Source organism: Cynocephalus volans, chromosome X (genome assembly GCF_027409185.1).
Source record: "Cynocephalus volans isolate mCynVol1 chromosome X, mCynVol1.pri, whole genome shotgun sequence".
Classification (NCBI taxonomy): domain Eukaryota; kingdom Metazoa; phylum Chordata; class Mammalia; order Dermoptera; family Cynocephalidae; genus Cynocephalus; species Cynocephalus volans.
In genome coordinates, this window is record NC_084478.1 from 139200620 (window position 1) to 139212513 (window position 11894).

Below are 11894 nucleotides of genomic sequence, written 5' to 3' on the forward strand. Positions count from 1 at the left end.
AGCCTAGCTGAACAAGGGGTGTCGCTCCTGAGGCTCCCATGCCATTCCCTATAGTAGGATGGCTCTTGACATTTGCATAGCTGTATTAGTGCTTAGGGAATTTATTTGAACAATACTACTTCTGTTGGCCAAAATCTTGGCAATTTGCCATGTGACAGTGCTTGTTTTATTTAGGAACATATGGAATTAGTACACTGTCAGTAGATGTTATCATAGTAAAGTTTAGAAATTTATAAGTCCTATGAAATAATTTATAACAGGAGAAAGAAAGTCCGGCCCCGTGGCTCACTCAGGAGAGTGCGGCACTGGTAGCACTGAGGCCGTGGGTTCGGATCCTATATAGGGATGGCTGGTGTGCTCACTAGCTGAGCATGGTGTGGGCCACACCGTGCTGAGAGTTGTGATCCCCTTACCAATCAAAAAAAAAAAAAAAAAAAAAGGAGAAAGAAAAGACAACATTAAGTATTTTGTTTCAAATGCTCACAAAATTACAATATTTCTGTTAAGAGAGGAAGTTTGTCCCTCAGTTCCCACAGTGAAAATGCAAAGTTGTCACTGGTTATCTTCTCAATTGATCATATTTTATATAAAGAAGTGATTCAGGGCATGCAAGAACAGAAAATACTTCCCAAGTTATATCCCATTTCTTGGACATCAAAAAACATCTTTTTGTATACATCTCAAAATATTGAGAGTGTTAATATGCAGTGATTGGGCATTTGTGCTTGGATATTTGAAAACTTTTAAGAAAAAGCATCATACTAGCAAAGGTCTGAAATATATTGAGGGCAATATCTGATTATTACTTTATGTTATCCTAAACATATGAGTAAATTAACATAATTTGACCAGGGGAAAATCCATCTGATTAATGTATTTTTCTTCAATTTTTGGGTCTGACTCACTGTCTTATGAATATAGCCTGTTCACATGTAACCTGGCAAGAAAGGAACTTTACTTCAACTTTGGCCAACGATTCTTCCAGAACAATGAGTATTTCCATAGACAAATTCCTAGGAGTAAAATTGCTAGAAGCAAAGAATTTGTATTTAATTACCTCAGCTCTCTTACTTAGATATGGACCATCTCTATTGTGCACTCATAAATATATTTCATTTTCTAGTTCTTAACTTGTCTTAATATTTCTTACTACCCAAATCCCTATAGCATACGGTTTTGGTAAGCATCAGTAGGATAGGTGTGAATTGCTTTGAAACCTGCAAAATTCTATATCAGTATAACACACACTTTTTTTTTTTTTTTAGTTAACATTTTTGTGTGTGTTGAGAACACTTATGGTCTACCTAGTTAGGAAATTTAAACTACACAATATAGTGCTCGCTTCGGCAGCACATATACTAAAATTGGAACAATTCAGAGAAAATTAGCATGGCCCCTGTGCAAGGATGACACGCAAATTCGTGAAGCGTTCCATATTTTTAAAAAACTCTTAGAGATGATAAGTGATTTCAGCTAAGTTGCAGGATAAAAATTAACTATACAATATATACTATTATTAACTATAGTCGTCACGTGGTACATTAAGTCTCCATAACTTATTCTTCTTAAAACTGAAGTATGTACCCTTTGACCAACATCTCCCCATTTGCCCCAGCTCCTAGTCCCTGGTAATCACTTTTATATTCTGTTTCTATGAGTTTGACGTTTTTAGGTTACACTTGTGAGATCATGCAGTGTTTGTCTTTCTGTGCCTGGCTCATTTTGCTTAGCATAATGTCCTCCAGGTTTATTCATGTTGTTGAAAATGGCAGGATTTTTTTAAATGAAAAATATCACATATTTATATATCGATATCTCGATATATATCTGTATATCTTTATCAGTATATAGATATACAGATATATATCTCTGTATCTGTATGTACATATATCTATTTATCTGTATATATCTACGTATTTATATCTGTATATATATCTATATATCTCCATATATCTATATCTATATCTATATATATCTACCTATATGTATCTATATCTATACACAGATATAGACATATAGATATAGGTAGAGATATATTACATTTTCTTTATTCATCCATCAACAAACGCTTAGGTTATTTCCATATCTTGGCTATTGTGAATAATGCTGCAATGAACACTGGAGTGTAATTAGCCCTTCAAGACAGCAATTTTATTTCCTGTGGATATATACACAATGGTGGGATTGATGAATTATATAGTAGTTCTATTTTCAGTTTTTTGAGGAAACTCCATACTGTTTTCTGTAATGGCTGTACTAATTTGCTGCCCCACCAAAAGCGTATAAAGCTTCTCTTTTCACGACACACTTGCCAACACTTATCCTCTGATATTTGATAATTGCCATTCTAACACGTTTGAAGTGATATCTCATTACGGTTTTGATTTGCATTTCTCTGATGATTAATGATGTTGAGCAACTTTTCATATACCTGTTGGTCATTTCTTATGTCTTCCATGGAAGAAAGTCTATTTAGATCCCTTGCCCATTTGTAATTGGATTGTTTTTTGCTATCGAGTTGTATGTGTTCCTTATATACTTGAGATATCAACCCCTTCTCAGATATATGGTTTGCAAATATTTTATCTCATTCCATAGGTTGCGTTTCATTTTGTTGATTATTTCCTTTGACATGCATAAACATTTCACTTTAATGTAGTCCCACTTGTTTACTTTTTTCTTTTTTTGCTTTTAGTGTCATATTCCAAAGATCATTGCCAAGACTAATGTCAAAGAGATTTTCCCTTATGTTTTCTTCTAGATGTTTCATAGTTTCAGGTCTTTCATTAAAGGTTTTAAACCACTTTGAGTTAATTTTTGTGCATGATATAAGATAGTGGTCCAACTTCATTCTTTTGCATGTGGATATCCAATTTTCCCAAGTAGAGTTGTTGAAGAGATTATCCTTTCCCCAGGGTGTATTTTAGGCATTTCTGTTGAAGTTTAGATGACCATATGTGTGTGGGTTTATTTTGGGGACCTCTACTCTGTTCCATTGGTCTATATGTCTATGTTTATGCCAGTACCATAATGTGTGTAATTCTATAGCTGTGTAATATTATTTGATATCAGGAAGTGTGATGCCTCAAGCTTTGTTCTTCTTAAGATCAAGATTGCTTTGGCTATCTGGCAATTTTTGTGGTTCCATATGAATTTTAGGATTTTTTTGCTATTTCTGTGAAAAATGCCATTGAAAGTATGACAGGTGTTGCATTAAATCTGTAGATTGTTTTAGGTAATTAGGTAGTAATAGGAGCATTTTGACAATATCAATTTTTCCAATTCATGTACACAGAATATTATTTGTACCTTTTTCAATTTCATCAGTGTTGTGTAGTTTTCAGTGTATAGATATTTCACTTCCTTGCTTAAATTTATTCCAAATACATGTATTTTATTCTTTCTGATATTATTATAAATGGAAATGATTTCTTAATTTCTTTTGCTGATATTTCATTGATAGTATATGGAAATGCAAATGATTTTTATATGTTGATTTTGCATCCTGCAACTTTACTGAAATTGTTTATTAGTTCTAACAATTTTTATTAGAATATTTAGGGTTTTCTATATACAAAATCATTTCATCAGTGTACAGAGACAATTTTACTTCTTCCTTTCTAATATGGATATCCTTCATTTCTTTTTCTTGCCTAATTGTACTTTCTAGGGTTTCCAGTACTGTGCGGAATAGAAGTGGTAACTGTGAACATCTCTGTCATGTTCCTGATGTTAGAGGGAAAGATTTCAGGTTTTCACCACAGAGTATGATGTTAGTTGGGGGTTTGTCATATATGACTTTTACTATGTTGTGGCATATTCCTGCTGTTCCTGATCAGTTGAGAGTTTGTATCATGAACAGATGATGAATTTTGTCAAATGCTTTTTCTGTGTCAGTTGAGATGATGATCTAATTTCTCCTTCATTCTATTAATGTGCTGTATTACATTGATTGGTTTGTATATGTGTAACCATCCTTGCATCCCAGCAATAAATCCCACTTGATCATATTGTATAATCCTTTTAATGTGCTGTTAAATTGAATTTGCTGGTATTTTGTTGAAAGTTTTTGCATCTGTGTTTATCGGATGCTGAATTGTAATTTTTTTTTTTTTTTTGAGTGTCCTTGTCTGGCTTTGGTGTCATAGTAATGCTGGAAGAATACACCAGAGAAGACACTATGTCTTGGGTTTTCCTTTGTAGGGAGATTTATTTTATTAATGATTCAATCTTCTTACTCGATGTTGGTCTGTTCAGATTTTCTGTTTCTTCATGATTCATTCTGGTTTGATTTATGTTTCTAGGAATTGATCCACTTTTTCTAGTTTATCCAATTTATTTGTATATAGCTGCTCATAATATCCTCTTGTAACTATTTTTGTTTCTGAGGTATCAGTTATAATGTTTCCTCTTTCATTTTTTATTTTGTCTTCTATTTTTTTCTTTTGGTCTAGCTAAATGTTTGTCAATTTTCTTTATCTTTTTAAGAAACTGCCTCTTGCTTTGTTGATAGTTCTTTTGATTTGGTAGTCTCTATTTCATTTATTAATGCTCTGAACTTGTTATATCATTCCTTCTGCTAATTTTGAACTTATTGTTTTCTTTTTTTTTCTAGTTCCTTGAGGTGTAATGTTAGGCCATTTATTTGAGATCTTTCTTTTTTCTTCATGTAGGTGTTTATCACTATAAACATTCTTGTTAGAACTGTTTGTGCTGCATCTCAAAAGTTTTGCTATATTGCATTTACAATTTCACTTCTCACAAGACACTTTTATTTTCCTTTTGATTTCTTCTTTGATATATTTGTTGTTTGGAAAGGTGTTTAATTTTCACATATTTGTGAATTTTTGTACTTTTCCTTCTGTTTATGATTTCTAGTTTCCTGATACTAGATACTTGATAAGATACTTGATACGATTTCCATCTTCTTAAATTTATTGACATGTTTTGTGGCCTAACATATGATCTATCCTGGAGAATGTTCCATGTGTGCTTGAGAAATGTACGCATTTTGTTGCTGTTTGATGTTTGCTAGGTGCATTTGATCTATAGTGCACAATATTAACATATTTTGAACTCAACTATCGTCGTACATTTTTAGTTTTATACTTTCATATGTATTCATATGGCTAATTAGCAGCCCTTCATTTTGCATAAAGAACTCTCTTTAGCATTTGAGGTCTAGTGGTGATGACCTTTCTTAGCTTGTGTTTGTATGAAAAAGTCTATAACTCTCCTTCATTTCTGAGGAACAGCTTTGCTGAGTAAAGTATTCTTGGTTAGAAGTTTTTTTTTTTTTTTTTTTCTTTCAGTACTTTAAATATATCATCCTACTCCCTCTGTCCTGTGAGGTTTTTGTTGAGAAATCTGATAGTCACTCAAGGGTGCCCTTGTATATGATTATTTGGTTTATTCTTGCTGCTTTCAAAATTCTCTTTGTCACTGATTTTTGCCTATTTGATTATAATATGTCTTGCTGATGTTCTTTGATTGGAGACTTTTGAGCTTCATATAGTTGAATGTCCATATCTCTCCCAAAATTTAGCTAGTTTTCAGTCATTATTTTTTAAATACGCTTTCTATTCATTTCTCTCTCTTCTCCTTCAGGACTCCCATAATGAGTAATTAGTTCCCTTGATGGTGTCCTCTAAATGCCTTAGATTTTCCTAATTTCTTTTTATTCTTTTCTTCTTCTGAACGAATAGTTTCAAATGACTGACTGTGGATCTTGAAGGAGCCCTGTGGCCTAGTTTGAGCCCCGCTCTCATTGCTGACTATTCAGGGCCTCACAGTGCCTCCTTATTCCCCTAGCAGCAGGCCCACCTACCTTAGTCCCAGCTGTGGACTCTAAAGCCAATCCTGGCTATGGACCCTAAAGTGACCTTGAAATGCAGAGTGCTATCAAACATATTATAATTATAACACTGAAATTCAACTAGTTTATTTACAGTTAGGAGTCAATGACAAATGATCATAGAAATGAAATATGATAGCTCTATGTACATGGGACTGACAGAAATAATTCAACCTGATAAGGGACTTTTGCTGCAAGAGAATTTAAAGTATTTTGGAGGTTTGGATTCTCTGGTTTCCATATTTATATGTATAATCCTCATCCCTCACAGCTATAAAAGAGTCATATGACAAATATCAAAGCATAACAGTAAATGAAGGGTATTTGTTTTATAAACTTAAAAAATAGGGTTATTCATACATCGTAAGCTATTTTGATATCCTCTTCAGAGGGTCTCCTGTTGGTAACCAAGGATGCTAACCAGAGAACAGATGATGTCAGGAACAAAAGCAGTGACTCTTGCAAATCTTAATTTTAATTTGCATTTATAAACCCAGCCCTCCTCGTAGTATCTCAAAAAGTGATATTACAGTTGTGTAGTGCCTAGTTGTAAATTTGGACATTACAATATCCCCTTCATCCCAGCTCCTCTATTACCCAGAGAAGTGATTTGGTCATATTTGTCCAGGTTCCTTTGCTTTTAATGTTCCTCCATCTCAGAGGGCCACTTGGTAACTCAACTCAGCTACCAACTCTGACAACTTTTCCCTACCACTTTCCTTTCTCCAGAATGATTGTACTTTACTGCTGGAGTTTTACCAGAGGCACAGTGACTTCCTTGTAGGAATTTTCACTTTTAGTACATTTTAACATTTTCTGCATAAATTAAAGCACTAATGAAGTATTCAGCAGAAGTATAGCAAGTAAAATTTAAGTCGAGGTTTTTTTTTTAATCTATGATACCATTTATATTCACCGTAGGTTAAATCAAAGACTATCTATTAATATTTAGTTCCTCATAACATAAATAGGAAATAAGAAAGAAATACTAATTAAAGAATGAATCTTAAAAGAAGAGTCACATACATGTCTTTATGAGTAAATATTTTGAGGAAATAAGAAGCTACTTAAACAATATTGCATAAGACAAACTAATAATAAAACAAATTCAGCTATATTGAAATATTAATGAATACCTTTGAAGCATATAAAATACATTATATTTCTATCCAATGGGGAACTTCAGAAGGTCAACCTTCTCTTATAAATGTTCTTAGAATAGTCTCTAACAACAATGTAAAATTTACAATCACTTCGACCTTTGTTCCTGACATCATCCCAGGTAGTTTTCCCCTGGACTTCCTTCCATCAACTATCCCCTCTCTGTACTCTTCCTTCAATTCCTAATTCTTTACTGGATAACTCCCTTTATCTTATATTCACATGATCGAATTTCTCTTATCTTAACAACAAATGGGGAAGCAGCCATTGGATGATCTGCCGCTCCTTTCCAGGATTGCTCAGTTGGTGCTGTGGGTCTAGAACATCCCCCTGTGTGAAAGCTCGGTGCTAAACTGCTTTTTGGCCCCAGATTCTTTTTATTAGGGGAAAACTTTCCCCATTCTGAGTTACTCAGTAAACTTCCCTGTATTGCTTAAGCATGTGTATCATATGGCACCTGGCCAGCTCCACCACTATATCTGCTCCCCATTGGAAGATAACGAGGTCTGCAGCATGAGAGGGGTGAGTGCAGTCCAATGTCCTGTGTCAGCTATCAGTGGGGCACCGCTGGACATGGGACACTGGGTGGTAGGCTGAAAATTCAAGGAAGAGTAGTTACAATCTTGAGTCCATAATCCACAGGGCAGGCCATCAAGCTAAAAATTTAAGCAGGGTTTCTATGTTGCAGTCTTGAGGCTGAATTCCTTCATTAGAAAACTTCAGTCTCACTGCTGTGTGCATACCCAAAGGAATGGAAAACACCATGTTTAAGGGATACTTGCACTCCCATCCCAGCTCTGTTTACAATAGCCAAAATATGGAACCAACCTAAATGTCCAACAACAGATGACTGGATAAAGAAATTGTGGTGTGTGTGTGTGTGTGTGCGCGTGTGTGTGTAAAATCATGTGAAGTGAAATAAGCAAGGAACAGAAAGAGAAATAACATTTTCTCACTCATAAGTGGAAGCTAAGAAAAAAACACATAAAGAAAGAAAGAAAGACACAACAATCACAGTAATACATTGAACATTCAAAAGGAGAAAACAGAACTGAGGTTACCAGAGGTGGGAAAAGTGGAGGAGGAAGGAGGTTAGCAAGAAATTGGTAAAGAGCCACAAAAAGTGATTACATTGTATAATGATGAGTACCCTAATTATCCTGATTTGATCACCACATACTATACACATGAATTGATATTTAATTCTGCATCCCACAAATATGTATAATCAATTCTGGTCCAATTAAAAAAAAGAAAACGTTAGTCTTTGCTCTTAATACCTCAACTTACTAGATGAGGCCCACCCAAGCTATGGATTTAAATTTAATCACTTCTAAAAAATACCTCCATAGCAACATAAAGACAGGTGTTTGACTGAATACCTCAGCACCACAGCCTTGGCATTTTAACATATAAAATTAGCTATCATAAATACTAAGGTATTACATAAAAGAGTAAAACAAGTGGTACCAATATTGGAAGCAAGAGAGGATTAAATTATTTGAAGGTAATATAATAATACGCTTGGAAAAATAAAACAACAGTACCAACTTCGAAACTAATAGGGATAATGACACAAATATAGTAAGATAAATAATTATCCCCATTCACAAGTGTCCCTATATAAGAATAATAAAAATTAACAAGAATAACAGGGAGAAACACAATAGCAACAAAACCATAAAGGGCCTACTAGTAAACTTAACAAATTATTTGAAAAAAAACTGTAACAATTTATTCACTATTAATTCAATGACAAATATTTATTGAGTTTGCACCCTGTGTGATAATGTGAAACACTCTTGTGTGTGCTGGGGATACCCCAATAAACATGAAATGTTCTGCCCATTATGGAGCTTATATTCTATACACAATATATGACAGACTTGTATTTAGGAACAGTAAAAAAAGACTGGAATTAATGGGAACATATATTTCATCATTTAAGAGGACTATTTAGTATTGTAAATATATTCAATATCCTTTAAATCAATCTGAAAATCTAAAAATCTATTTATTCTCTTCATAATCTAAATGGGATACTGGAAGGAGCCTGACATATATGTGTAAGCATTTTTAAGATGGCAAATATAGTATAAAAGTCAGGGACATTTTGGAGGGGAAGAATTTACAAAGCAAAAAGGAACTCTCATATATTAAATGTGTGTATCTGTGTTTCTTTTGTGATAATAATTAAAGTATTGTGGTCTTATCTATTCCTGCACAGAAATACATCAATAGGACACAGTGAATGGTGTCATCATATCATGCTTGAACCAAAATTTTCCATAAATGATAAAATATTTAAATACAAAAGATAAAAAATAAATCAAAATATGGCTGAATACGTTTATATATTTATAACCATGGAATGTAGAATGCTTTTTTAAGGATGGCATAAAAATCAAAAATCAAAAAAAAGATAAGATTGATACAATTGACTATGTAAAAAATTTTGTTTGTTCAACACCATACAATTTTTGAATAATACATGAAAACCTAGATAAAATATTTATAACAAATAACGGGAAAATGTCTTATGTAAAATTAACGGAAAACACTCTCGTAAAAATAAAGTATTTGAGTAGGAAATGCACAAATAGGAATGTAAATTTTTATTAAAAATATGAAAACATATTTGGCTTCTTTAATAATCAAATAAGTAATAGTACAGAAAATGAAATATAATTTCTCTAATATATTAGTAAACATGAAAAATACTGAAAATACACTGTGATGTCAATCATGAGGAGAAATGAATTCATTCATATATTGTCAAAAGGAATGTAAACTGACAAAACTTCTGGAAGGCAGTATGGCAATATATCAAAATGTTAAATACGCATATTATTTGTTCTTAAAACCCTATTATTAAATTTGAGCCTTTTAAGAGTCATAAAATATGTATGTATGAGGCTGTTTATTATAGCTTTTTCAATAAAAATTAAATATTAAAAAAATTGTATTTACACAGTGGAATACTACTCAGCCATAAAAAGAATGAAATTCTGACACTTGCAAAACATGGATGAGACTGGAGAAAATTATGTTAAGTGAAATAAGCCAGACAAAGAAACAGAAATACTGCACGTTCTCACTCATAACTGGCTGCTAGGAAGGAAGGAAGGGAAGGAGGGAGGGTGGGAGGAGGGAAGGAGGGAAGAAAGAAAGAATGAAGGAAAGAAAGAAAGACAATTCCACAACAATATGTTGAACTTTCAGAAGGAGAGAACAAACCTACCTAAGCATACTAGAGATGCTAGGGAGGGGGTTTGAGAAGTAATGGGTCAGGCAAAAGGCATAAAGAAGTATCACAATTTGTAAATTGAATATGCTAATAAATAAAACTTTTAAATAAAATAATATATAAATTAGTTGTTTTGTTTGTGAATGGGGTTGTTCTCTGTTGTTTAATTCAACGTACATAAATTATAGAACATATTCTATGGGCAGAGAACTTTGAAGGGGAGAAAAAAATTGTAAAAGGAGTGTTGGTAAAACAAATAATGATACCTGTATATGCATATACCATGAAAATCATAGACTACTGAAAAGAAATTTTAAAAAATGCTGTAGATATTTATAGGCTTTAAAAGATATTCATAGGTTTCAAAGATATTTAGGACACATTGGTTCATGTCAAAATGAGGTTACAGCAAAACAGCATTCATATGAGCCCATTCATCTGAAGTGTGTGTGTGTGTGACAGAGAGAGAGAGAGAGAGAGAGAGAGAGAGCGGGAGAGAGAGAAGGGTTTTGGAGTTTACGTACCACCGTAGGTTGATAATAGGAAGCATGTTAATATTTGTTATATCTGGGTATTGAAAGGTCAAATCATTGCTATTCTCTCTATAATATTGTATTTGTTGTACAATGAATACTTACATCCTTATAGAAGAATTTTAAATTTTATAAAATTATAATATTACTAGTATAATCTATGCCAAACATCTAAATAAACTGCATACTTTTCTATGAAAAAAATTACAAAGATTAAGTCATTAAAAAAGTGTGAAAAAATAATCCATAACCAGGGAAGAAACGTAAACCTGTAGTGAATTAGCTGGGGTCAAAGATTTGCATGGATGAGTGATCTTTAAAGAACAGATAAATTCATACTTATTCTAAGGTTCCTGACACAAAAAAATGCATAATGTATTGTCAAAATTTTACAATGCTAACAAAGTTCATTCATTAAAAGAAAAATTACGCTGGATGGGTAGCTCAGCTACTTATAGCACAGTGTTTTAACACCCTGGAGTTTGGATCCCCACATCGGCTAGCCGCCAAAAAAAAAAAAAAGAAGAGAAAATATGGAATACCATTGCATTGAACTATTTGACAATAAAAAGGAATGAAGTACTAATAGATGGAGATAGGGTGTAAATGGTGAGTGACTGAAAATGCACATGAGGGATCATTCTGGGGTGATGGACACATTTTAAAATTGGGTTGTGATAGTTGCACAACTCTTTAAATTTACTAAATAGCATTGAATTGTACAATTAATATAAACAAATTGTACAAAATCTGAGTTATACCTCAAATAATATCTTAAAATATGATAGAAAACATCATATATTACATAACAGTGAAATGTTAGAAACATTTTCATTATAATTTGAAACAAGACATGGATGACAGCTATCAACACCTTTCCTCATCATAATGCTATAGACCTACCTATGCAATGGTAAACTTTTTAAAAAGTTTAGAAAGTGGAATGTAAATATATATATTTTGTGTGTTGACAATAGCAACAATCATAAAAATATAAAATATTTACAAATAATATTAATTGGAAATATAGAGTACTCATATTTGCAAGAACGTAAAGATAGTTTTACAATGAAACAAAGAAAAAAGATGTAAATAAATT

General features: G+C 32.8%; 1 non-coding gene across 1 annotated transcript; it reads left to right on the forward strand.

The window, feature by feature from the left end:
* The first annotated feature begins 1334 nt into the window (after positions 1 to 1334).
* On the forward strand, positions 1335 to 1441 carry LOC134368758 (U6 spliceosomal RNA). The gene has a single exon (XR_010022468.1). It is a non-coding gene; the product is annotated as a U6 spliceosomal RNA (small nuclear RNA).
* The last annotated feature ends 10453 nt before the right edge of the window (positions 1442 to 11894 follow it).